The 26,881-nt window shown below is 39.2% G+C and overlaps 1 protein-coding gene across 2 annotated transcripts in view; it reads left to right on the top strand.

The window, feature by feature from the left end:
• Positions 1–26,881, top strand: part of LACE1 (lactation elevated 1) — a 199,784-nt gene that overhangs the window by 159,975 nt on the left and 12,928 nt on the right. Inside the window, exon 11 of one of the 2 annotated variants that reach the window (XR_001918535.1) lies at positions 22,893–22,978. The exons of the other annotated variant lie outside the window; for it this stretch is intronic. The gene's annotated coding sequence lies outside the window, so the exon portion shown is untranslated. The remainder of the gene's footprint in view (positions 1–22,892; positions 22,979–26,881) is intronic. 2 annotated transcript variants of the gene reach the window in all.

Below are 26,881 nucleotides of genomic sequence, written 5' to 3'. Positions count from 1 at the left end.
TGCTTTTGGTGACCCTGACAATTTTGAGGCATACTGGTCAGTTATTTTGTAGAATGTCCATCAATTGAGATTTGTCTGGTGTTTTCTCCTATCTTGACTGGAAACGTGGACTTCAGGAGGAAGCCCACAGAGGTCACGTGTTGTTTTCATCAAGTCATATCAAAGGTACATATTATTAACATGACTTGTCACTGTTGATGTTAACCTTGATCACACTTGTCTGATGTAGTGTTTGTTGGGCTTCTCCACAATAAAGTTACCCTTTTCCTCCTTTTTCCTTAGTGAGCTCTTTGGAAGGAAGTTCTTATTGAGTTTTCATATAGCAGCAAAGAAGAAAATCCACATGTATCTAATACGGCTGTTAAAAGACTTTTCCCTTTTCCACTACATATTTGTGTGAGGCTAGATTTTCTTCAACCAACCTATGGTTGGTTCAACTAAAGCAACATGTCACAGTATTTTGACTATAGAAGCAGGTATGAGAATTCCACTATCTTCTATCATGCCAGGCATTAAAAAGATGTGCAAAAAGTATAAAACAATTTTATAAAAATATTCCTCTTACAAAATTATTTTCATTTTAGAAAATATAATTATTTTCACAAAAGTTTTATTTTTGTTATTTTTATAGGTTGAATATAAGTTTTATCATTGCTATTTTAAATAAATTAATAAATATTTTAGAATTTTCTCAGTTTTCATTGCTAATACAGTAAATATTGGGAGATAAAACCTGCAGAAACAAAAGCTCGTGGGTTCTTCAATAATTTTTAAGAGTGTTAGGGAGTCCTGCAACCATAAAGTTTGGGAACTACTTTCTTTAGAGTTAAATTTCTGTGAACCTAAAATGAAAGTGCCCTCTATTCAAAGAAAGCAAACCAAAACTGAATTCTAAAGGCTTAATGAGTGAACTGACTATACCTAAATTTTCCTTATTGAGAAATATAATTTTTACACCTGCAGAAAATTGTTTCCTCAACTGATAACTGTGCTCACAAGTAACTGTTTGCAAGAGTAGTTTGTTATTTGTGTCTTAAAAATAATGACAGGTGGCCAGGTGTGTTTGCAAAAAGTCTGAGCAGAAAAATATATCCGTTGATGCATATGCATGGGTGTATATGTTGTTCACTGTCAACTTTTTGTTCATTAGCTTTCTTCTGTGGTTCTTAGTATTCAAGGAATGGAGATCCATCAGATATGTGTTTTGCTTTTCAACTGTCTATTAGTCTTGATTATGTCATATTAATTTGTATATTGTTAGACTTATCAAATTGTATCAAACAGAATCTCTTGGGGAGTGTTGCTAAAAGAGATTTCCCTTCTCGTTCTTTGTTCTCTCTCTATTTCATTTGTTGTATTCCAAATGAAACCACTGAATAGGGACTACTTCTGGTTTGTGTACCTGGTACACTCTCAGTAAATACTAAAGGATGAATAGCTTTTATCTCCACTGTTTGGCCGAGAGTCAAGGCTGATGGTGTTTGGATGCCAGTGGTGGTGATTAGCATCAGGAAATAAGGGCATTAATCACCAGAGCTGAGGCAGCCCAAGAATCTCCTTGGCTATTTACCTTCCTGGCAGCAAAACCATTCTGGTAACATGGCTGATCCATGTGTGTCTGTTCCCCAGATATTCTGACCTCTGCCTGAATAAGGCAGTCTACCACCCTGGCTAAAGCTTAGGAACAGGTAGGGCAGAAATGAGATTCCAAAGAGCTGAGTGGAGAATGGGTCAAATTATTGTAGGGAGGAAGGTAAATCCAATGTCAAAAATGAGTCTTAGGTCTTTCTGTCCTTTATGTTTCCCTGACCTCATTCCCAGTCAACCTTTTAGGTAAAGAGTCATAGTCTTGGTGTTGAAAGTTACCTTGAAAGTCATCTTATCTAACCACCAGTTATCCAATCCTGAATTCTCCCTACAAACTCTTGCTTGCCTTGCTGTGCCAGTTTGAGGGGTGCAATTAAATGTATGAGAAGGAATTTAGGACATATGCACTAAGATGGTAAGCTTCAACATACATACCTGGACCCAACTGTTTCATATTGGCCCTCTGGATTATGAGGAAAGTTTTTGGAAAAAAACCTCATAATTGACCCATACCATAATTTGATTTAAAAAGTTAAGGTATATGCTAGTAACTTTTAACCTTAATCTACATAATTATCCTGAAATTTTTTAAATGAAAGAATAAGAATTTGCTGTAAGGTTGGAAGTTAGACTGAAAGATCAGTTTTACTAATTGTTGATGATAATTAGTCTTTTCTAGGGGAATAACTATATATTGGGTTAAAAGTTATGTTTTGTGTGTGTGTGTGTGTTTACTATTTTAAAGGAAAAAAGACTTTTAAGAGAAATTGCCCATTTAAAAGGGGCTAGATTAGAAATTAGAAAACTGTGGCCACTTAGGATAATTGTGGTCATTTTCATGATACAAATGGAGATAAAAATAATCTGAAGGACTGGAGTAACACTGGGTGGAGAGAGCACCTTCCTAGTTTCTTCACGTGGGAAGTTTTCACACAGACACATCGTGAGACTAAGTAGTCTTGCTCAGCTTCTGTTCCTAGACTGGCGTAAGAACGTCTTAGCTGATGCAGCGAGTACGACAACAAAAAATTTAAGCTCTTCAGGCCGTGGACTTCTCAGACATAGGTGCTTGAAGCCTCTCTTAGGGAGGAAATTTGCTTTCATTTTCTTGAATTATATTTATGTCGTTGCTAACTTAAATAATTTAAAATGTACTCAGTCCCTATAACTGGAGAGAAGTTGCTTCAGGATTCCCAGAGGGTCTCGAGGGAAGAGGAAGTGTGCTAAGAACTGTACACCTTCAACATGTCCTTTTTTTTCCTTTTAGAAATAAAATTATTTTGAGGCTCAGATCGAGTAGTAGATGCAACTCCTCATATTCCTCTCAAAATCACTTCTACTGTAGGAAAGCCAGACAAACTAGTATTTAATACTTGCTTTGGTCTTTGGAAGGAGTGTGTCTATTGTTCCAAAAATGCTTAAGAAATGTGAATTAAAAATTTAAATTAAAGAGGTTATTAACTTTGTAAAATGAAATTTTAAAGTACATGGTCTCACTTGGCTTTTAATAATACATGTATCATAGCCTTAAATAATAGTCAGGAATAGTTCCCTAAACAGAAGACCTGTGTAATGAAATGATGGGTAAAGGGTTAGGAAAATCTAGGCCAATCAATTGGTGGCTCAGACAGTAAAGTGTCTGCCTACAATGCAGGAGACCTGGGTTCAATCCCTGGGTTGAGAAGATCTCCTGGAGAAGGGAATTGCCCCCGCCCCAAAAGGGGTTCAAAGAAATATTTTGGAGAAGGAAATGGCAACCCACTCCAGTGTTCTTGCCTGGAGAATCCCAGGGACGGGGGAGCCTCACGGGCTGCCGTCTATGGGGTCGCACAGAGTTGGACATGACTGAAGCGACTTAGCAGCAGTAGCAGCAGACCAATCAATTAACATGACTATAAAACACTTTAAAAGTACTTGTTTGATTTTTTAAAAGAGCTCTAATACTGATGGTTTTCCTTATGCCAGCCTCCGATTGGCTTGATTTTTTTTTTTAACAAAAAATTGTTTAACCAAAGTATTCCTTTGATTTGTAATTTTAAAGTTTTTCTGTTTCTCATTGTAAGGTATATGATTTGATATAGTTCATAGTATCTTCCCCTAGATTGGATCAGTTAACTCAAAATTAGTAATTACTTCCTACATTGCTAATTAAAATATTCAGTAAGGTACATCTCACTGCTGCTGCTGCTAAGTCACTTCAGTCGTGTCCGACTCTGTGTGACCCCATAGACGGCAGCCCACCAGGCTCCCCCATCCCTGGGATTCTCCCGGCAAGAGTACTGGACTGGAGTGGGTTGCCATTTCCTTCTTCAATGCATGAAAGTGAAAAGTGAAAATGAAGTCGCTCAGTCGTGTCCGACTCTCCGCGACCCCATGGACTGCAGCCTACCAGGCTCCTCCATCCATGGGATTTTCCAGGCAAGAGTACTGGAGTGGGGTGCCATTGCCTTCTCCACTGGACCTATTATTACTTTGAGATGTAAATATTTTATAGAAAGAAGTAGAATTATTAGAATATACTGTTTTGTTTCTTAAAATAACTTTTGAAGATACTGTTGAGTCAGGGAAAAGATTTTGAGAAAAAAGCTAGAAGTGAGGGATAGTATTATGAAATTATGAGATTTCCACATATTTTAGGGTATCAACTAGAAAAAGAGAACAATGTGAGCTGTGAGTTCAGTTTTATTTGGGGAGTTCCTGAGGACTATAGCCTGGAGACAGCCTCTCAGATAGCTCTGAGGGACTCCTCCGAAGAGGTAAGGGCTAGGTCAGTATATATGTAATTTTGGCTAAGAAGATACGTGCAGTTAAGCATATACCAAGGTTGCTGTTAGTCTTGAGGAGCAGATGCCTCTGTTAATGATTTTCATGCTTTTCTAAGTATGAGAAGATGCAAGAAATTTGGTTCATAAAGGTTTTTCCCAAAAATATCTATCTGAAGGCTTGTTCTGCCGGTTTTCCCAGAGCACAGAGGGCTTCCTTCCTGATCTCCACCCTGAACTCCTTTCAGAGCATGTTAAAGGTCTGCAACTACCATGGCTACTGGCTTCATTCTTATAGAACCAGAACAACATTATTTGTTGTCAAGGATCAAGTACTATTTAACTCTATTATTAATCAAAAAGCCTATGTTTTATAAGATTTCCCTCCCAAGTTTCCTACAATGATTCAGTGGTCAGCAACTATTTCTTAAGTGCCTCCATATCAATGTGCCACAGTGTTATGAGGAATATAAAAGGAGTGGAAGGAGCTTCTTTCAAAGAGTTTACAATTGAATAAGGGAAATAATATGAATCAAATACCAGACAATGCAGTAGAGTGGAAAGAGGTCTAGCTGAATCAAAAAATATGAATCCCAGTTGTTACTCAGATACTATGTAGCTGAGTGGCCTTAGGTCACTTAATCTCTCTGGGTGCAAGTACTGTGCCTCATCATAAAATGCATGATGTGATTAGCTAATTTCTTTCACTCTTGTCAGCTATAACACTCTATTTTAAAGAGCTGTGCTCTTTAAATACATATTATGAGTACATCAGGAGGTCAGGATGATAAGAATTAGGAAGGCTCTCAGGAGACATGAGATTTAAGGAGAAAAGTGATCTTGACCTTGAAAGACAAGTAGAATTCAGAAGAGCAGACTGAAGGTGATCTGAAGGCAAGCAGCAGTGTTACCGGAGGAAGAGAAGATACTTGCCTAATGAGAGCAGAGTGCCATGTTGGAGAGAAAAGGGAAGTAAGAATGAAAATCCCAGACAGATTGGCCGTAATATCAGGCAGAGGAGCATAGACTTCTTACCCTGATTCACAGAGAGTCACCTGCAGAGGTTTTGAGCAGAACATGGTACATAAAACAATGTTTTAGGAAAACTAATGGGGCAGTAAACTCTAGAAAAGGTTATAACTTTCACCAGCATGTTCTAGTAGATAGGCAACTAGTATCTCCTCTTGAGAATGTTATCCTTTCAGGAAGGAAGCTTGCTAAATAAATAAGCCAACATGCTAGTTATTGGAGTAATCTTCAAATAAAGTAGGGTAGCAGAGAGAGTCCCACCCATTTTATATTAATATTTATAGCCCTTTCCCCCAGTCATTCAATAGATATTCACTGAGTACAGTAGTCCCCCTGTATCTGTGGGGGATATGTTCCAATCCTGAAACATATTGGATAGTTGCAATTAAGAGTGGGTGGATGCCTGAAACCATGAATACTATATATACAATTGTTTTTCCTTCACATACATATCTATGATAAAGTTTAATTTATATAAATTAGGCATAGTGAGACAATAACAACAGTAACTAATAATAAAATAGGTTAATTATCCACCAGGTTGCAAAAGAGTCAGACACAACTTAGTGACTAAACAACAACAACTATGATAAAATTTTTAAGAATATGGTCTCTCTCTCAAAGTATCTTATTGTACAAATGTAATGCCTTTTCCATCTTAACTAGGCACTTGTCGTGCGCTATGGCTGTTACTTTTACAGTTTAAGATACAGCAGCAAAGTTAGCATGAAATTCTTTTTCCTTCACAATTTTGCAAGGAGATGATTCACTCTTACCATAGATTTTAGCAACCTCAGCATAAAATTTTTTTTCATTCCTTATTCAGTCGGGAACTTTTACCTTTTCATTTAAAGGAAGCACCTTACAGTTTCGCTTTGGTATATCTGAATTACCAACATCACTACTTTTGCACTTTGGGGCCATTATTAAGTAAAATAAGGGTTACTTCAACATAAGCACTGGGATATCCAGAGAATTGATCTGATACTTGAGATGGCTACTAAGTGACTACTGGGCCGAATACCCTTGACCAAGATGTGATTCACATTCTGAACTGGATAGTGCAAGATTTCATCACACCACACAGAACAATGTGCAGTTTAAAGACTTATGAATTGTTTATTTCTGGAATTTTCCATTTAATGTTTTCAGACCAGGGTTCACCACAGTTAATTGAAATTGTGGAAAGTGAAACCTACTGTACTTAATGGAAAGCTGGCATAGTTCTAGGTGCGGTAGGCAGATGAATAAAAGTCAGTCACCACTTAGTTTAGAGGAGAAAATATGAGTAGAATATAGCGTGTGAGGCAGATTATAATTAGTACCATAGGGTCTGTACGACCAGACTTGTGTCGGTAGTCAGAGAGGGACTGAGCATTGAAGGCTGCAGGGCTGGAGACACTGCTGGCGCAGGAAGGGATTGGGAGGGTGCGAGGGGTGGCTGTTTGGTTGGTCCTGAGGATGGGGGATCATGAGGGCAACGTTTGTGATCTTTTCCTCCTCTGAGGTTTTATGCTTCTATGAAACACACAGAGGTAGAAAATTTCAGAGTATATTTAGAGATTTCAAGACCCAGGAGGGTCCTCCTTCCACTAATAATAGAGTATCTCCTGTCTGACCAACCGACCTATAGATCACAACTGTCACTCTGGACAAAATCTAAGAAATAATTATCTGGAAGGCATTATTGAGCAACCAAAAGCAGGGAGAAAGTGGAGCACTATCCACACATGGAGAAAATATTGACTCTGATGAATTCTTATTTTTATAATTTTTTTTTTTTTTTGCTTGAGAGCAGATCACAGTTGACTTTTTATGGGCTATCTAAAAACAGATGGAAACCTGCAGTATTCCTAACTTGAGGAATCAGAGGGAGAGTGACCATAGCAGCTGCAGAATAAGAGGAGAAATGGAAATGAGAGAAAGAGTCCAACATCCTTCATATAAACTCTGCCCAAGTCTTGGGTTAAACTATATATGTGCAACTAAGGCTAAAAATAAATTGAACAGAGATTTTTAGTCACTGCCCATCACAGAGGAGATAGAGTCTGGAGTTTGAGACTACCCAGATTAATTATCTACTATGATAGCTACAACAACAAAATCAATATACTTTGTTGGAATATAAAAGAATCTCAAGTCTCTACAACATATCATCCATAATATTCAGAATATAATAAAAAATTACTAGATGTGTCTAGAAATAGGTAAATCTGACCCATTTTAAAAGAGAAAAAGGTAATCAACAGAAACTGAACCTGAAATGACACAGATGATAGAATTATAGGCAAAGATTTTGAAGTAGCTTTTATATTTATACTCAGGAAAATAAGAGCTATATACTGGTATTGAATGAACAAAAAGGAAATCATAACAGAGAAATTGAAACTATAAAAAAAGAACCAAATGAAAATTCTAAGACTTCTGGAAATTAGAAATTCTAGACGAAAAAATTTTAAGTTCACCATATGTGCTTAACACTAGATTGCAAATGATAAGAGAGTTCAGTTCAGTTCAGTTCAGTTGCTCAGTTGTGTCCGACTCTTTGCGACCCCATGAATCGTAGCACGCCAGGCCTCCCTGTCCATCACCAACTCCCAGAGTTCACCCAGACTCGCGTCCATTGAGTCAGTGATGCCATCCAGCCATCTCATCCTCTGTTGTCCCCTTCTCCTCCTGCCCCCAATCCCTCCCAGCATCAGAGTCTTTTCCAATGAGTCAGCTCTTCGCATGAGGTGGCCAAAGTACTGGAGTTTCAGCTTTAGCATCATTCCTTCCAGAGAAATCCCACGGCTGATCTCCTTCAGAATGGACTGGTTGGATCTCCTTGCAGTCCAAGGGACTCTCAAGAGTCTTCTCCAACACCACAGTTCAAAAGCATCAATGCTTCAGTGCTTAGCCTTCTTCACAGTCCAACTCTCACATCCATACATGACCACTGGAAAAACCATAGCCTTGACTACACGGACCTTTGTTGGCAAAGTAATGTCTCTGCTTTTGAATATGCTCTCTAGGTTGGTCATAACTTTCCTTCCAAGGAGTAAGCGTCTTTTAATTTCATGGCTGCAGTCACCATCTGCAGTGATTTTGGAGCCCAAAAAAATAAAGTCTGACACTGTTTCCACTGTTTCCCCATCTATTTCCCATGAAGTGATGGGACCAGATGCCATGATTTTCGTTTTCTGAATGTTGAGCTTTAAGCCAACTTTTTCACTCTCCTCTTTTACCTTCATCAAGAGGCTTTTTAGTTCCTCTTCACTTTCTGCCATAAGGGTGGTGTCATCTGCATATCTGAGGTTATTGATATTTCTCCCAGCAATCTTGATTCCAGCTTGTGTTTCTTCCAACTCAGCGTTTCTCATGATGTACTCTGCATAGAAGTTAAATAAGCAGGGTGACAATATACAGCCTTGACGTACTCCTTTTCCTATTTAGAACCAGTCTGTTGTTCCATGTCCAGTTCTAACTGTTGCTTCCTGACCTACATACAGATTTCTCAAGAGGCAGGTCAGGTGGTCTGGTATTCCCATCTCTTTGAGAATTTTCCACAGTTTATTGTGATCCACACAGTCAAAGGCTTTGGCATAGTCAATAAAGCAGAAATAGATGTTTTTCTGGAACTCTCTTGCTTTTTCCATGGTCCAGCAGATGTTGGCAATTTGATCTCTGGTTCCTCTGCCTTTTCTAAAACCAGCTTGAACATCAGGAATTTCACGGTTCACCTATTGCTGAAGCCTGGCTTGGAGAATTTTGAGCATTACTTTACTAGCGTGTGAGATGAGTGCAATTGTTCGGTAGTTTGAGCATTCTTTGGCATTGCCTTTCTTTGGGATTGGAATGAAAACTGACCTTTTCCAGTCCTGTGGCCACTGCTGAGTTTTCCAAATTTGTTGGCATATTGTGTGCAGCACTTTCACAGCATCATCTTTCAGGATTTGAAATAGCTCAACTGGAATTCCATCACCTCCACTAGCTTTGTTTGTAGTGATGCTTTCTAAGGCCCACTTGACTTCACATTCCAGGATGTCTGGCTCTAGATGAGTGATCACACCATTGTGATTATCTGGGTCGTGAAGATCTTTTTTGTACAGTTCTTCTGTGTATTCTTGCCATCTCTTCTTAATATCTTCTGCTTCTGTAGGTACACTTAAAGATAGATCAATAGAAATTTTTAAAACTATTTATCATTTTTGGCTGTGCTGGGTCTTTGCTGCTATGCTTGCGCTTTCTTTAGTTGCGGGGAGCAGGGGCTTCTCTAGTTGCAGTGCACGGGCTTCCCATTGAGGTGGCGTCTCCTGTAGAGCACAGGCTCCACACAGACTGTAGGGAGTGAGCTTCAGGCACGTGGGATTGTTTACCCCTCAGCATATGAAATCTTCAGGCACCAGGGACTGAACTCGTGTCCTCTGAATTGGCAGGTGGATTCTTAACCACTGGACCATGAGGGAGGTCTGGAGATGAAGAGAAATTATGCCATCTGAAAAACAGAGAAAGATTTTTTAAAACAAAGCCTCATGACTTAAACTATATCAAAAGGTTTAACTCATATGTCATTGGAATCCCAGAAGGAAAAAGGCGAGAGAGTAGGGCAGAAAAAATTTGTAAAGAAAAAATGGCTGAAACTTAGTAAAAGATGTAATTTTACAGATTCTTGAAGCTCAAAAAACTTTGAGATAGCAGATAGAAAGAAAATCACTCCTAAGCATATCATGGTCAGACTGTTGAAAATCAAAGATAAAGAAAATTTCAAAGCAGCTAGAGGAACAAGGATGTAATTAAGGACCAACTTCTTATTGAAAGCGATGGAAACCTGAAAACTATACAACAACATCTTTAAAGTGCTGAAAGGAAAAAACTGATGATTCGGAATTTTCTATCTACAGATTGAAGAGTCTTGGCTGGAACTTTTGTGTGGGAGAGTGATGTGCACTCAGGCAGGATAGAAGGTTGAAGTCAGTGTAAAGGGGCTTGCATTATCAGGTAGTAGAGTTTGGATGAGAACCTTCTTCAGCATAAAGCAAACGCGTCAGTATTTTTTTTTTTTTAGCAGATCTGTATGGGATAATCTGGCAAAGAAATACAGGATTGGCTCTGCTGCTACCATATGTGGAGCCTTGTATGCAGTAGATAAAGCTGCCCTTGAGGATGGACATGGACCTAAGTGAGCAGTAATGCCATTATGTGGAAAAAAGTGTGCCCTTTCCTTTTGAGGGATGATGCTTCCCCTCATCAAGGTGCATGGCTTAGCAAACCGAGCGTGGACTGGATTTCAGCTCCTAGTTGCCCCATCACCCAGAGACAGAAACCAAATTCTCACAATAGATTGAAAGAACAGATGAATATGAGAGAGATCTGTGGGATTGGATATAGAAAGATCTTAGGTCCAAAGCGAGTCACTGCGAGCTCTGACATTTTCAGTTTGGATGACCAGAGGAACAGCAAGACCCTTAATAGAAATACCAGAGGTAAGAGAAGGGCTGTTACAAATGATTGGAAGTCTAGTACGGAAGTTATAGACCTGGAAGATATTTGTAGGGGTGTGTTAATTTGGAGCCTCAGGGGGTCAATGAAATCACCTGAACTGACATAGAAAATGGAAGCGATGTAGGGGTGTGGTTGGAAAATACATTATCACGAGAGTCAGTTGAAGGAACCAGAGAAAGGTGCTAGCGTAGATGAATCAAAGGTTCAGTAGCAACAGTAGTATTTCCCACTCTTTTAAAGAATTTTTAAACATGGAAGTAACTTACTAGATAGTAGCATCTTGGGATTTGGATATTGCTTTGTAGAAGGTCTTAATAGACTATAACAAGCACCTCATCTTAATCTAATTTTACAGCTTTCAGCTTTATGTAGAAACTCTGTAAACAGCAAATTATTATACACATTTACATGAATATATAAAAATTATCTTGCATACATTTTGGTATTATCAGCTTCTTCCCTGAACTTTCTACATTTCTCTGTCGTGTCCTAATACAAATCCAAATTTTCAAATATTCACTTCATTCTGGATTGCTGCAGCCTCCACAGTACATTTTCTAATCTCCTTTACTGCTTTATTAAGGCCAGTGATGGTTTGCTTTCGTCAAGCTTCTTTCTTCACCAAATTCCATTTAATTCCACATTTATGAAATAGATTTCTACTTTCCTACACCGGACAATTTCCTTTTCCATTGAAAAACCCACCTTCTCTAAGAATACCGCTCTCTACATTTAGTACTATGTAACTGATGGGTGTTCAGTGCATACTTGTTAACTAACGAAACTGAGAGGCACTGCTGTTTAATATTATTTAGAGCTTCCCTGGTAGCTCAGATGGTTTACCATCTGAATCCAGACCTGGGTCCGATCCCTGGGTTGGGAAGATCCCCTAGAGAAGGAAATGGCTATCCACTTCAGTATTCTTGCCTGGGAAACCCCATGGACAGAGGATCCTGGTGGGCTACAGTCCACGGGGTCTAAAAAGAGTCGGACATGACTGAGCGACAGAGCACAAGCTCACGCTGTTTATTATCTGAAGTTCTTGCTGACATTTTATTTCCCTGTTTCTCTTTTATTTCCTTTTTAAAAGCAAAATAAGTAACAAAATAAGCTTTAAAAAGAAATAGAAAAAGTTAATTTCTGTGTATGTTTACTTATATCTTACTTGATTCCAAGAAGTATTTTGTGTGTATGTGTACATGTATGTATACACAAACCCCCACTTACACACACAAATAGAATTAAATAGACTTAAAAAAATTAGAGCAAAGAGAAAATAGAGAATAGTAAAGTTGAAAGACAGGAAAAGTTAGTATCTATCAGTTCATGTCAGAAACTTCTACGAAGTTCTTAAAATGGAATGATTAAATCAACACTCACTCTCCCTTCAGCCAAAGAGGGGAAAGGATATTTAGTAAGTTAGAAGACAGAAGCAAGTTAGTCCTTCAGAAGAAGTGAAGGTGGGGCTTACCTGGTAGCTCAGCTGGTAAAGAATCCACCTGCAATGCAGGAGACCCTGGTTTGAGTCCTGGGTCTGGAAGATCCCCTGGAGAAGGGATAGGCTGCCCAGAGAAGAGATAGGCTACCCGTGCCAGTATTCTTGGACTTCCCTGGTGGCTCAGGGAATATCCTTAGAATCCGCCTGGAATGTGGGAGACCTGGGTTTGATCCCTGGGTTGGGAAGATCCCCTGGAGGAGGGCATAGCAATCCACTCCAGTATTCTTGCCTGGAGAATCCCCATGGACAGAGGAGCCTGTAGCCCTCCAGGGCTGTGCGACAAAGCACAGCATAGCACGTGGACCTTTCATAGAGGAACATCTGAAAGATGCCAATGGACGTTTTCCCAGCAACATTCCTGCTACTAGTATAGGTTTGTATTGCACAGACTCTTATATATAAGCTGGGGGCATAATGACAAATTACAATTCAGTGAAACTAGTGCTATAGAGATTGAAAAAAAGTACTTTCAACTAAGCTTTTCTCTTTATTATTTGATTTGATCTAGAGAAATAGTTTTCAATGTTAAGTGGATAGATTAACTTTCAAGCCTTTCACGAATGTTGTATCTTTTTTAAAAACTTGGGGAGTAGATAATTCAAAGTTGTCTTTTTGACAGGAAGATGGAATGAAGAATTCTATTGGTTTTAATCAGTTTCAAGGAGTTGGCCCTTTGTGTAACCAGCAGTACAAGGGGCATATAACCTTGTTCTGTTTCACATTTTAATATCCTTAGAATGTAAAGTTAGCATTTTTCGCTGAATATTTCCATGATTTGAAAAGCAGAAGAGTACAAGGAAAAATAACTCTTTGATATCTACATTGCTTGCTTTGTTTAGGCTTTTCTAATATTCACCTCTAAGAGGATTCAGTTTTTCCCAGTGAATACTCACAAAGCAAAATAAAGCCTCTTCATTTGTTAGACTTTTTAACACTTTCAGAAGCCATCATTCTCAAATTTAAGCACTTTCTTTGCTATTCTAAAGTTCTTTACAAAGTTACTTTTTAGTGTCCTAAATATTACCTTTCATGCCTGAAATGCAAAGGGTAAAGTTAGCACTGATTGACCTTTCATTTCCTATTCACATGTGGAACCAGTAGCAAAGGGCATAGAACCTCATATTGCATCATATGGGAGTAGTCTTTCACATTCTTCTGGATAGGTCTCAAAGCCAAAGAAATTTATAACACAGACTTTCCTCCCACCAGATGTAGCAAATACTGCCCTCTACTGAGGGATGCTCAGGATGGCTCAATTACATTAACTAGTCTGTCAGCTCCTGTTTTCAATGATTTTGGTAGTATTGTTACTAATCACTTCATTATTATCATATACATTCTTACAAAGTCATTATATCAAAAATAGAAAAAGATAGAAACATGTATCAGTCTTGGCCACATGTTTATTACCTTCTGTAGTCTATACAATCAGATATCATAATGTCTGAGGCATTAGCAATAATGTTTAATTTTCCATTGTTCTGAACTAGCTAAGGAAATGCCTTCTGCAGTGGGAAATTAGAACAGGGTTTTTTTAGCATTATTTTAACAAATGACTTTGAAATAATTCTAGCAACCATTGGGCTGATTTTCTTCCCCCTGCCAATATGTTTTTCAGTGTCTGCTGGGTTGTTAATACCTAGGTTAAGCATTTCAAAGGACTAGCTGCTTGTGCGGTTAAAATTTCCTCATTGTTTATCATCTTAAAAGATTAATTATACATGGTTACTTAAAAATAAAGAACCGTGTTAAACTAAATACCGTCTAACCAAAAGCTCCTTAAAGAAACCAACTAGTGAAATATTCACAGACACATACATTTGTATACGACGTGTTTTTGGAAAGTGTTTTGCTGCCTGTGTTCTGGACATGGAGAATATGAGCTTTCTTGTTAGACTAATATAATGCATTGTTCAGCTCACTTGTTCCCATATTTCTAGAATCTGACTAGAACTGGCTTAAAGATAAACAAGTTTTGGTAGTCATTATAAACAAAGCCTAGTAATTCAAAATATTGCCATGGCTTCTTGTAAAATCTAAAGCATAGATTTAGATTTTACAAGAAAAATCTAAAAACCTCTCATTACCTTCATTCAGAAACTTTAGATACCCTGAAAACTAGCTAGAGAGTCTATCCAGGTTGAATAATCTTATGGTGAGGGTAGATTCTAGGAAATAATTAGCCAGCCAAGGTCTGTGAAGGAGGCTTTGAAGACTCATCTACCTCAGACTTAAAAACCAAAGAAGCAGTCCTGTTTTGTATAGACTCTAGACTGCTCTCTATCATGCATAGTTAAACTGAAAACTTTAGAATGAAGTACCTGGGCAGGACATTCTAATTCTAGAAATATTTAGGGTCTTTCTGAATGGAAGGTTCTAAACTACACTAACTCATTCATGATGTTAATTTTGTTGGCGTGGTCAAATCCAGTTGTCTCATTCCTAAAAGGGTAACTCTTGATGCTTCTCAAATTTTAGATGTCTAATAAACAATTGGACATCTTAGATGCCAACTAATTGCTTAAAGATTATAGTCTCTATTTACTCAATTCCAGGTGGTTGGTATAATTAATCCATTCCAATAATTCTTACCATCTTATGGAGATTCCTTTGCAGTTTTAATGTATTACCTTGGAGTGGTATTAATTCTTACACTCAGTGGTGCTTATTAACAATAATGATGATGCTAATGATAATGATTTCCTACTTCTTAATGTTCTTCTAATGTTGTATTTTTAACCTATCTCCATAATTTTCATTTTGGTTTTCTATGCTGCAGGCAATAAGTCAAATGTTTTTAATGCCAATTTTGTTGAGGTTTTCTACTCTCCAATTGAACTTAGAAGAATTCCTAGAAATAAACCCAGGATAGTGCTTTTCACATTGTAGGCACTCAGATATGATATGGTTTGTTTTGAGAAGTTTTCAGGTCCAGAATCTCCAGAATTGGATATCTCGAGGATTTGGAGCCCTATTAGATATGCAGAGCTAGATGCGTCAAAGTGGGGAGAGGGTGCAGTCTTGTCTCTGGTGTGCCATGTTGACTTTTGTTGTTGTTGAGTCATTGTTTTTACAAACCCTGTTAAAAATATGACACTCCCTCCAAAAGAATACTATATTAACCATCATTATTTGGCCGTAGAGGGGATAGTATGTGTGTGTGCTCAGTTGCATCCGACTCTGCAACCCACTGGACTGCAGCCCACCAGTCTCCTCTGTCCATGGGATTCTCCAGGCAAGAATACTGGAGTGGGGTGCCATGTCCTTCGCCAGAGGATCTTTCCAACCGAGGGGTCAAACTCATGTCTTCTGCATCACAGGTGTATTCTTCACCACTGAGCCACCCAGGAGGCCCCAGAGGGGTTGGAGAGTTTAACAAAGATCCGGCAGATCTAGGCAGGACTAACCTCCTGCTGTCAAGGCTGAATAAATCAAGTCGTGAGACTTCGCCTGAGCGCAAAAAGAACACCTTCTGAAGTAGAATGTGTGCAAGTTGGCAGTATTTTCTGGAATGGTGAGATATTTCCTGGCTGGATGTTATGGTCTTCATATTAATAAGATTTCTCATATTAAGGTGCCATATCACCAACCTTGAGAAATTATTTGTACACATTTCAGTGCTGTTTTTCTAGTCATCATCTTTATTAGTTTGGTGCACATAGTTGTTTTAACATCAATTCTTTTGATATTTTTTTTGTTTGTTTTGAAAAGGACACAGTCATCCAAATACCATTCAAGCATTTTTTTTTTCCCTGTTAAAAGGCACTTCTCTTTTTAAGATTTGAGATATTGTCATTTCTGTGTAAACAAAGCAAGGTGCCACACATATTTGTTTAATGAGGAGCTATCAGGGCATCACTACAAGGAATTTATAAAGAGGAGCCTATACAGATAAAGAGTAACCCTAAGGACAGTATTATCTAGACAGCGCTTGAAATAATAATTGTCCTACTTGAGCTGAAATAATGGTGGTGGAACAAGCATTAACCAGGCAGAGAAAAAAGAAACTCAAGCTGACAGCTCATTCCTGTTGCTGAAGTGGATCAGCCGCACATTGCAGGGCAGACAGCAACCCAGTGGTAACGCTCATGCCTTTCACGTTGGTGTGGCATTGAGAAAATCCTCACTCCACTCCTGGTACCCAGGTCAAACCAAAGCAGACAGCTGTTCCATTTCTCATACAGGAGAAAGAGGATGGCAGGCAAGCTCTTTTATTCCTAAAAGTTCGTCAGAAAAGCTATGCTACATACAATCCAGCTGTATGTTCTTGGTAATTAAGGAAAACAAATGCTCTTTGCAAACTCATTATATATTTTAAGTTCTTTAAGTTTTCATCAGGTTTCCACAGAAACAAAGAGTTTGAAACAATAGTCGAGAATGCATAAACCATCGAATAAGTGGATTTTAATTGTTCTTGTTTAGAAAATTATTCAGATAACCAGTCACATCAAAGACTATTAAACTTTTTAATTGCTCAGGTAGAAAGATGGAGACTGTCATCATTATCTATCATAAGAAGAATCTTCATTCGGTAATGCTACTTGAATTTTGAGCTAAAATAACATCCTTAAGGATGCTACTAACTAGAGTGCCATTTAGTACTCAAAAATAATCACATGCCTTACTTATTCACAGAACACAATGCATGAATTTATAATACTAATTATGATTTCAAACAGTGTTTTATGCTGTGGTTTACTTATATAGGCAGATCAGTTAATGCAGAACAGAGCTATAAATATTTGCACCTACCATAGGCATCATGTGCATGCAATTTAGTGCTAGGTTAGTGAAGTCAGAAGAGTGGAGAAGTGTGTCTTCTCTGTATTTTGTAAAGCCCTTGTAGGACTTAGTATGATGCCTTGTATTTCTTAAACATTCAGTTAATATAAATTTTTTCCATTTTATTTATTTCTTGTTGGCTGTGCTGGGTCTTTGTGGCTGTGTGGGCTTTTCTCTAGTTGCAGTCAATGGGGTCTGCTCTCTAGTAGGGGTGTTCAGGCTTCTCATTATGGTGGCTTCTCTTGTTGTGGAGCACAGGCTCAATAGATGGCGCACGGGTTTAGTTGCTCCGTGGCATGTGGGATTCTCTTGCATCGGGAATCAAACCTGTGTCTTCTGCACTGGCAGGCAGCTTCTTCACCACTGAGCCCCCAGGGAAACTTTCCGCAAATATAATTGATTTTGAAGAATTGGTGACAGTATATTCATTTATTCAGCGGTCTTGGATTGTGCAAGATTCTGTTCCCTGGTCTTGCAAGGTGCTAGGGACCCTGAGGTGAATACAGTACAGTTGACCTTTGAACCATACAGAAATAGGCTGCCGGCCCTCTACACAGTTGAAGATCCATATGAAAGTTATAGTTGGCCCTCTGTATACTTGGTTCCTCCACACCTGAGGTTCTGCACCCTTGGAGTCAACCAACCATGGATCATGTAGCACTTCAGTATTTACTACCAAAAAAAAAAATCTGTGTTTAAGTGGACCCACATGGCTCAAACTGTATTTTTCACAAATCAACACTAACAGTTTTGGGACTCCAGTCTCATACACTGGAGTAAGTTAGGGTTGCAACTGCAGATTTAAATAGATTTGTGAGTCCTCAAGCTCTTTAATATGTGCATTTATGTTGAATATTTTATACACAGAGAAGATGAGTGAGGTGAAGTGAAAAGTCTTGGTTGTGTCAGACTCTTTGTGACTCCATGCACTATACAGTCCATGGAATTTTCCAGGCCCGAATACTGGAGTGGGTAGCCTTTCCCTTCTCCTGGGGAATCCTCCCAACCCAGGTCTTCCACATTGCAGGTGGATTCTTTATCAGCTGAGCTACCAGGGAAGCCCAAGAATACTGGAGTGGGTAGCCTATCCCTTCTCCAGCAGATCTTCCCAACCCAGGAATTGAACTGGGGTCTCCTGCATTGCAGGTGGATTCTTTACCAACTGAGCTATCAGGGAAGCCCAGGGAAGATGAAGGGGGCTAAATAGCTGAAAAACAAAAACAAAGAGTGTATTTTGTTTGGAATTAGTAAAGATCTCAAAAAAGCAGAGACAGTACTTTGCCAACAAAGGTCCGTCTAGTCAAGGCTATGGTTTTTCCAGTAGTCATGTATAGATGTGAGAGTTGAGCACCAAAGAATTGATGCTTTTGAACTGTGGTGTTGGAGAAGACTCTTGAGAATTCCTTGGACTGCAAGGAGATCCAACCAGTCCATCCTAAAGGAGATCAGTCCTGGGTGTTCATTGGAAGGACTGATGTTGAAGCTGAAACTCCAATACTTTGGCCACCTCATTCAAAGAGCTGACTCATTGGAAAAGACTGTGATGCTGGGAAAGATTGAGGGCAGGAGGAGAAGGGGACAACAGAGGATGAGATGGTTGGATGACATCACCAACTCAATGGACATGGGTTTGGGTAGACTCCGGGGAGTTGGTGATGGACAGGTAGGCCTGGCGTGCTGCAGTTCACGGGGTTGCAGAGTCGGACACGACTGAGCGACTGAACTGAACTGAACAAACATTGTTTTGTTATACCAATTCTGGTTTTATGCTTTTTTGGCTATAGTATATTCTCAGACCCTTTAGAAAATACAGAAAAAACTAAAAAATATAGTAAATTAAAACCCTCTAAGTCTATCATTTAGACCATTTAGCGATAGCAACTATTAGTGTTTTTTACATATTTATGTAGCCATTGTCCTACTTATATATTTTGAATACAATTATAATTTTACATTGTCCTGTTTCCACTTAGCTTTTTATCATAAGTGAGTTTCTACATCATAAAATATTTTTTGTAAGCACCATTATTTGTTGGCAACATATTATTCCATTATATTAATGTGCCCTATTGAGCCATGCCTCTTGTTTGTTATGCTGTAAAGTTGATTTTTGATTCTCATAGTCATAAATAATCCTTGTGTATAGCCTTTTGTTGAATTTTTGGTTATTTCCTGTAGATTGATTTCCAGAAGCAGAATGACAGGGTCAAGTTTATGACTTCTTTAAGGCTCTCAATACAATCCAACGTTTTTTTTTTCTGACTGATTTAATCACCCAGCAGCAATGGATATCTCATTATATGCCTTCCAGCATTGAGTAGTATAATTTATTTTTTTAATAACTTTATTTATTTTTGGTTGCCCTGGTGCAGCTTTATCTAGTTGTGGCACTACTCTTTGCTGTGGTGCCAGGGCTTCTCATTGTGGTGGCTTCTCCTGTTGTGGAGCACAGGCTCTAGGCACACGGGCTTTAGTAGTTGTGGTGTGCAGGACCAGTAGTTGTGGCACATGGGCTTAGTTGCTCCACGGGATGTGAAATCTTCACAGAGCAGGGACTGAAACCATGTCCCCAGGATTGGTAGGTGGATTCTTATCCACTGTACCACCAGGGGAGTCCCAGTGTAATTTATTTTTCTTTGGAAAATTGCTGTATGGAAAATGATACATCATTCTTATTTTGTCTTTCTATGGTTACCATTGAGCTTGACTATATGTTTTTTTATTAAATTTATCTATTTTAATTGGAAGCTAATTACTTTACAATATTGTATTGGTTTTGCCATACATCAACATGAATCCGCCACAGGTGTACACGTGTTCCCCATCCTGAACCGCCCCCCTCCTCCCTCCTCTCTGGGTCATCCCAGTGCACCAGCCCCAAGCATCCAGTATCCTGCATCGAACCTGGACTGGCAATTCATTTCTTATATGATATTATACATGTTTCAATGCCATTCTCCCAAATCATCCCACCCTCTCCCTCTCCCACAGAGTCCAAAAGACTGTTCTATACATCTGTGTCGCTTTTGCTGTCCCGCATACAGGGTTATCATTACCATCTTTCTGAATTCCATATATATGCGTTAGTATACTGTATTGATGTTTTTCTTTCTGGCTTACTTCACTCTGTATAATAGGCTCCAGTTTCATCCACCTCATTAGAACTGATTCAAATGTATTCTTCTTAATGGCTGAGTAATACTCCATTGTGTATATGTACCACAGCTTTCTTAGGGAACCTTCTTACACTGTTGGTGGGAATGCAAAGTAGTACAGCCACTATGGAGAACAGTGTGGAGATTCCTTAAAAAACTGCAAATAGAACTGCCTTATGACCCAGCAATCCCACTGCTGGGCATACACATCGAGGAAACCAGAATTGAAAGAGACACGTATACCCCAGTGTTCATCGCAGCACTGTTTATAATAGCCAGGACATGGAAGCAACCTAGATGTCCATCAGCAGATGAATGGATAAGAAAGCTGTGGTACATATATGCAATGGAGTATTACTCAGCCGTTGACTATATTTTTCGCTTATTAGCTCTTCATGCTTCTTGTATATTTTTGTTCCAGGAACTATCGATCCAAATTGTTCCTTTTTCTAATGGAATGCTCTTACAATTTTAGTTCTATTGCAGTGAGTTCTTGTCCCCCTCCCAGTTCCATCTTCATGTCAATTTGTTTTCTCTCTGTGGCTTTCTATTTTCATTCAACTGGGTCTTTGTCATCTTGTGATCTGTATAAGGATGCCACATAATTTTATGGCTTTTTTTCTGGTTCTTATATACAGTAAATCGTAAGTTTTCTTTTTAGAAATAAGTTTTATACTGTACCATAAAAATTCAAAAATTGATTACAAAAATAAATGAGCGTAAAATAAATGGCACTCCGTGCTAACATATATTTATCACTTAAGTAAAATCTATTGTTCGCTGTGAAAGCTAGGTCATATTTTTTCTACATGTGCTGCACTTGCTAATGACTTCTAAAACATGGGCTTTACTTAGTAAATCTCTGTAGCAAGTGTAGCATTTCGGTAAATTGCCCTCTAAATTCAGTGAGCTGAAGCATTTACTGTCACTCTCTAGTCAGCTAGCAAGTTGGGAGGTGAGGTGGGAAGTTATTTTGACCAATTGTGCATCCACTTATGTATCGACACTCAGCCTTGCTGCTGTTGCTTGCTCATCTCTTTGGAGGCCTGGCTGGCTATAGGCAAATGGCTCTCCTTCTGTCCATTCCTCCTCTAGCAGGCCAGCTGAGGCGCTGCAACAGGGTGAGTGGAAGCATTTAAAGCCTCTTGAGACCTAAGTTCATAACTGGAAATTTGTCACTTTTGCCTTGTTCTATTGGCTGTGATAAATTACAAGCCCACCCAGATTGAAGGGTTGTGCAGACAGATTCCATGTCTTCAACTAGAACTAGAAAGTCACAATATAAAAGGTGTGGACAAGGAGGCAAGAATAACTGGAGTCATAACTGTAATCAGACTACCCCACATAGGCATTCTTCATTTCTCCAAAAACATTCTAAATGAAGTTTAAATTATCATAATTGTTTAGAGGCTTTTTTAGTTAATGCAGTTGAATGCCCCAGACACCTTTAAATGATGAATGCTGGTAAAAAAAGAGGGGGCGAGTGGGCCTGTGGCAACTTCATTACCAGTTTACCAGTCCTAGTGATCAAGATGTCACACATCAAAAATGATACTATTTGGTGATCTTATGGCACACTAGGCTATATAAGATGGTTTGGCAGCATCTATATGTGGTTTGGTGAAAACGTTTATTATACTTCTATATGTTATGTAATCATGAGGGGAAAAATAAATTCATAAAGGTATTTTAAGTATATCAAATACTGAATTTGAACAAAACTTTCAGATAAAACCTTTTCACATTTGTAATGAGAAAAGTTACCTCCATGACCATAACTTTTAAAGAAGTGTGATTTTGGCTGTTGGGTCTTGATTACTCTCTAGTTGCGGTACGCAGGCTTCTCATTGAGGTGCTCTCTCTTGTTGCGGAGCACAGGCTCTAGGGCGCATGGGCTTCAGTAGGTGCGGCGTGTAGGTTCAGTGGTTGTGGCATACTGGCTTAGTTGCCCCATGGCGTGTGGAGTCTTCCTGGATCAGGGATGGAACCCATGTCTCCTGCATTGGCAGGTGGATTCTTAACCATTGGACCACCAGGGAAGTCCCATGAATGTAACTTTTTAAGAATCAGATTTGATGTTGGAAATGGCTAAATGAAGTTCCTGATTTAAAAAATTTTAGTGATTATCTGAAGAAAATTTGAAGAGAAATTTTTGATAGTAAACATCTTATGTGAATAAGAATCCTTGTTCACACAGGAAGTGTTGGGAAGTCTTTCACTTCCACAGCCCAATGGTGGGCTCTTTGTCAGTGATTTGCACCAACCTTGTAGTTAGGGCAATGAAGGGAAGCTGGATGAATCAAGTATCAGATTAGGCTAATTGCAGAAACAGGTAACCCCCAGTCTCAGAGGCTTAACACATAAGCGCGTGTTTCTTGTTCCTCTCACCGTTTAGTGTAAGATGGCCAGGAAACTGCTCCGGGTGGTCCCTCGTGGATCCAGGCTTCACCCCTGTTGTGTGTCCACCCTTCTTTAAGCCCTCCGCGGCCTCTCTCTTCAACCAGTGCACGAGTAAAGGAAGTGAGGAGTCTGTGTGGGAGTGTTTATGGGCCAGATCTAGAAGTGATTCATATCACTTTCTGTTACGTTCCACAGATTGCGCAGCCCCACCTAAATGCAAGAGAGGCTGGGAAATGTGATCTAGCTGTGCACTCAGGAAAACGAAGAAAACATAGATATGGGTGAGCACTAGTAATCTTCTTTTAAAAGCTCTGAGCTTGCTTCTGGCAGCCTCACTGGGTTATTGAGACAAAGGGCAGAGACTCGGGCCAGCCAAGGACGGGGACCTACTAAGCTGCTCCCCACTGTGGTTGGAGCCCTGAAGGATTGTACTCTAGGAATAAGTGAGCTTAAACTAAACCAGACCTGCGTGGACTTCAGTCAAACTCTGTGTGAACCGAGTAGCTCAGAATACTTGAGGTCTTGAATTGGAAATTCTTCCTTTGAGTGTTTTATTAAAGATATAATCCAGTACACAACAATAACCAAACATATGGGGAGACAAGACAGTAAAGTTAAAACATAAGATATCAGACTTATGAGTTCATATTTTCAACAACTAAGCTTACATATTCAAGGAGATTTAAAAAGAAAGCTAGGCTTGGAAGTTTAGTGTAGGTATCTAGAAATTATAAAAAGAAAGAGATCAGCTTTGAAAAAGAACCAGTATAATTTCCAGAACTGTAAAGTATGTGACCAAAATTAAGAACTTCGTGGATAGAGATTAAGAGCAGATAAAACACAGCTCATGAGAAACAGAGTAAATTATCCAAAACGAATCATGAAGAAGTGTAAAGAAAGGAAAATATAAAAGAAATGGAGACGATGTAGTGTAACTTGGGTTCATTTAGAATAGCAGAAGGAGCAGAGAGAGAGAGAAGACGGAAGAGGTAATACACACCTGCAGAGGGACTGAATCTTGTCTGACAATTACGGGAGAAAGAAACACTGACAACATGGTAATCAAAACTGCTTGAGTTAAGGTAAGCTATCAATGGGAGCGTATCAACCTGCCTGGGACTTGCATTTTGACGTTGCTTGGCCTTTGATTATGGGGACTCTGGTACTTGGCCATGAGGGCTAAACGTGACCTATTTAGAAATGGTGCCATTTGCACCATCCCCTCCCTCCCCTCTTGTCTCCCTGGTGTAAAGAATCATTAGCTGAATGTTAACTGTACAACTGAAGTCAGATTTTATCCCAAATATCAAATCCATTTTCCTTTTGTCAAACTTTAAAGAACATACGCATTCAACTTATGATTTATTTTTTTAATGTCCCTAAAAAAATCCTACATCTATAGATTAAGAAAACTTAGAATAAATAAAAAGAAAAATTAGAGATAAAAAGAGAAATGTTCATGACAAAACTAATATAATGATCTCACACAGATGAAGCATAAATGATAAGATGCCCACTATAAAAATGATCTCCAAAAAAGCATTATTGTTTTGCTATTCAAAAAATCCAAGAAGTATAACAAACAAAATTAATCTTTCATTCCACTATCCAAGGATGACCAGTGTTTACAAATGATCTATATCTTTCCTAGAATGTTCCTAAATGTATATGCTATGGTATACAACAAAGGCTTACCTTGGGAATGAGGAATTTGGGCCAACTAAGAAAAGGTGGGGTTTTTTGGTAGGTGTTTCAATTTCTTTGGTGACTAAATGGGTATAAAAGAAGGAGTAAGCCTGCTCCCCAGGCTATGTTGTATTTTATTCATATATTCACTCAATGCATTCAACAAATATTAACCACTTCCTATGTGACATGTACTGGATTAGAGGCTGTGCATTTTGTGGGCCTGGGGCTTTCCCCCGCATGAGTGCTCATGATATTACCTTCACAAGACATGTGGGAGGGAGAGGGCCTGAGACAGATGCTGTGTCTGTCATCGAGGGATACTTCATGGAGGGCTGAGGTGCCAAGGAGGGCAGATATTTTGGTGGACCAGAGACAGTGGGAGGGAGAGGGGGTGGCTGTTGCTCATAAGTGCAAAAGCAGAAGCAGACTGGATTATCGAACTGTTCACTTGCCTGGCTTTGTGAGCTGAGGACAGGTTATTTAGTAGTTAATAAAAGAATAGTGCTTAGTCACTCAGTTGTGTCCAGCTCCTTGTGACCCCATGAACCGTAGCCCACCACGCTCCTCTGTCCATGGGAATTCTCCAGGCAAGAATACTGGAGTGGGTTTCCATGCCCTCCTCCAGGGGATCTTCCCAACCCACGGATCGAACCCAGGTGTCCTGCATTGCAGGTTGAGCTTCCCTGGTGACTCAGAGGGTAAGGCATCTTCTTGCAATGTGGGAGACCTGGGTTCAATCCCTGGGTCAGGAAGATCCCCTGGAGAAGGAAATGGCAACCCACTCCAGTACTCTTGCCTGGAAAATCCCACGGACAGAGAAGCCTGGTAGGCTACAGTCCATGGAGTCGCAAAGAGTCAGACGCGACTGAGCGACCTCACTCACTCCCACATTGCAGGTCGATTCTTCACTGTCTGAGCCACCAGGGAAGCTAATAAAAGAATAAGTACTATTTATTAGGTGTCTATTGTAAATCATTTTACTTACTACTCATATGGGGGCTTCCCAGGTGGCGCTAGTGGTAAAGAATCTGCCTGCCAATGCAGAGGACGTAGGAGACTCCAGTTTGATCCCTGGGTCAGGAAGATCCCCAGGAGGAAGAAATGGCAACCCACTCCAGTATTCTTGCCGGGACAATTCCATGGAGAGTGGAGCCTAGTGGGCTACAGTCCATGGGGTCATAAAGAGTCAGACATGATCGAGTGTCTGAGTGTAATACTTCTCATGTGAACTCTGCAAATTAATATTTAACTAACATTTATTGATCAGCCACTATTGTTATAAGATTTCATATACAATCAATACATCAAATCCTTGGGACAAATCTATGAGACAGGTTATGATCCCACTTTTACAGATGAGGAAAGAGACATCGATGAAGACTTGTTCAAGGTCACATACTAGACCCGACAGACCATAATTCCAAAGTTTCTATGGTATTTTCATTCACAGCTACTTAACTTAAGTAATGAAAAATAGTGTTTCTCATTAATAAGAAACCCCTGTTGTTAAGTCACTTCAGTTGTGTCCGACTCTGTGTGACCCCATAGATGGCAGCCCACCAGGCTCCGCCATCCCTGGGATTCTCCAGGCAAGAGTACTGGAGCGGGTTGCCATTTCCTTCTCCAGTGCATGAAAGTGAAAAGTGAAAGTGAAGTCGCTCAGTCGTGTCCGACCAGTAGCGACCCCATTGACTGCAGCCTACCAAGCTCCTCCGTCCATGAGATTTTCCAGGCAAGAGTACTGGAGTGGCTTGCCATTGCCTTCTCCGAAGAAACCCCTATCTCTCCCCAAATTCAATCCTAGGGATCTTTGTTGAGTGTCATTTCTTAGACACTTCAATATTGAAGCTGGAATAAGAAAACACACTATTTTAAATAGCTATTTTTTAAAAAAAAGAAAAACCTTTATATTTTAAATTAATTTTAACCTTTCTGGAGCTGATTTCTTTGGGGAAAAGACATCCTTCTTTGATTAATACATATCATTCTTTTTCATGATTTTAAAGGAAAAGGTGATATTACTTTCTCAATAGCCTAAATTGAAATATCTTTTGCAACTAATAAGCTCTCCTTTATTTAAAGACTATTTGTGACTGTGGTTAAATAATACATAACATAAAATATACCATTTTAATCATTTTTTTAAAGTATACAGATCAGTGGCATTAATTATACTCATGTTGTGCAAACATCATAACACTCCATCTCTAGAACCTTTGCATCATACTAAACTAAAATTCTGTATCCGTTAAACAATAACTACCCGCCCCTCAATGACCATTGTTCTTAAACGAGATAACTGTGTTAAGCTTAGTTTTCTTTATATGAATGAGCACATAATTATCTTAGGGATATGAAGGAAAGGGATATTTGCCAGCCTAATGGCAAATGCAGAGCCTACTGACAAAGGTATATAATTTGTAAAAATAGCTGAGTGGGCAGAATTCTGATTTTCAGCTGCCCTAGGCACTTCAGTGCACTTCTGATAATGATTT

The sequence above is a fragment of the Capra hircus genome, chromosome 9 (assembly GCF_001704415.2).
Source record: "Capra hircus breed San Clemente chromosome 9, ASM170441v1, whole genome shotgun sequence".
Taxonomy (NCBI): Eukaryota; Metazoa; Chordata; class Mammalia; order Artiodactyla; family Bovidae; genus Capra; species Capra hircus.
The sequence above is the reverse complement of the archived record's forward strand: the minus strand, read 5'-3'. Positions and strand labels throughout refer to the sequence as shown.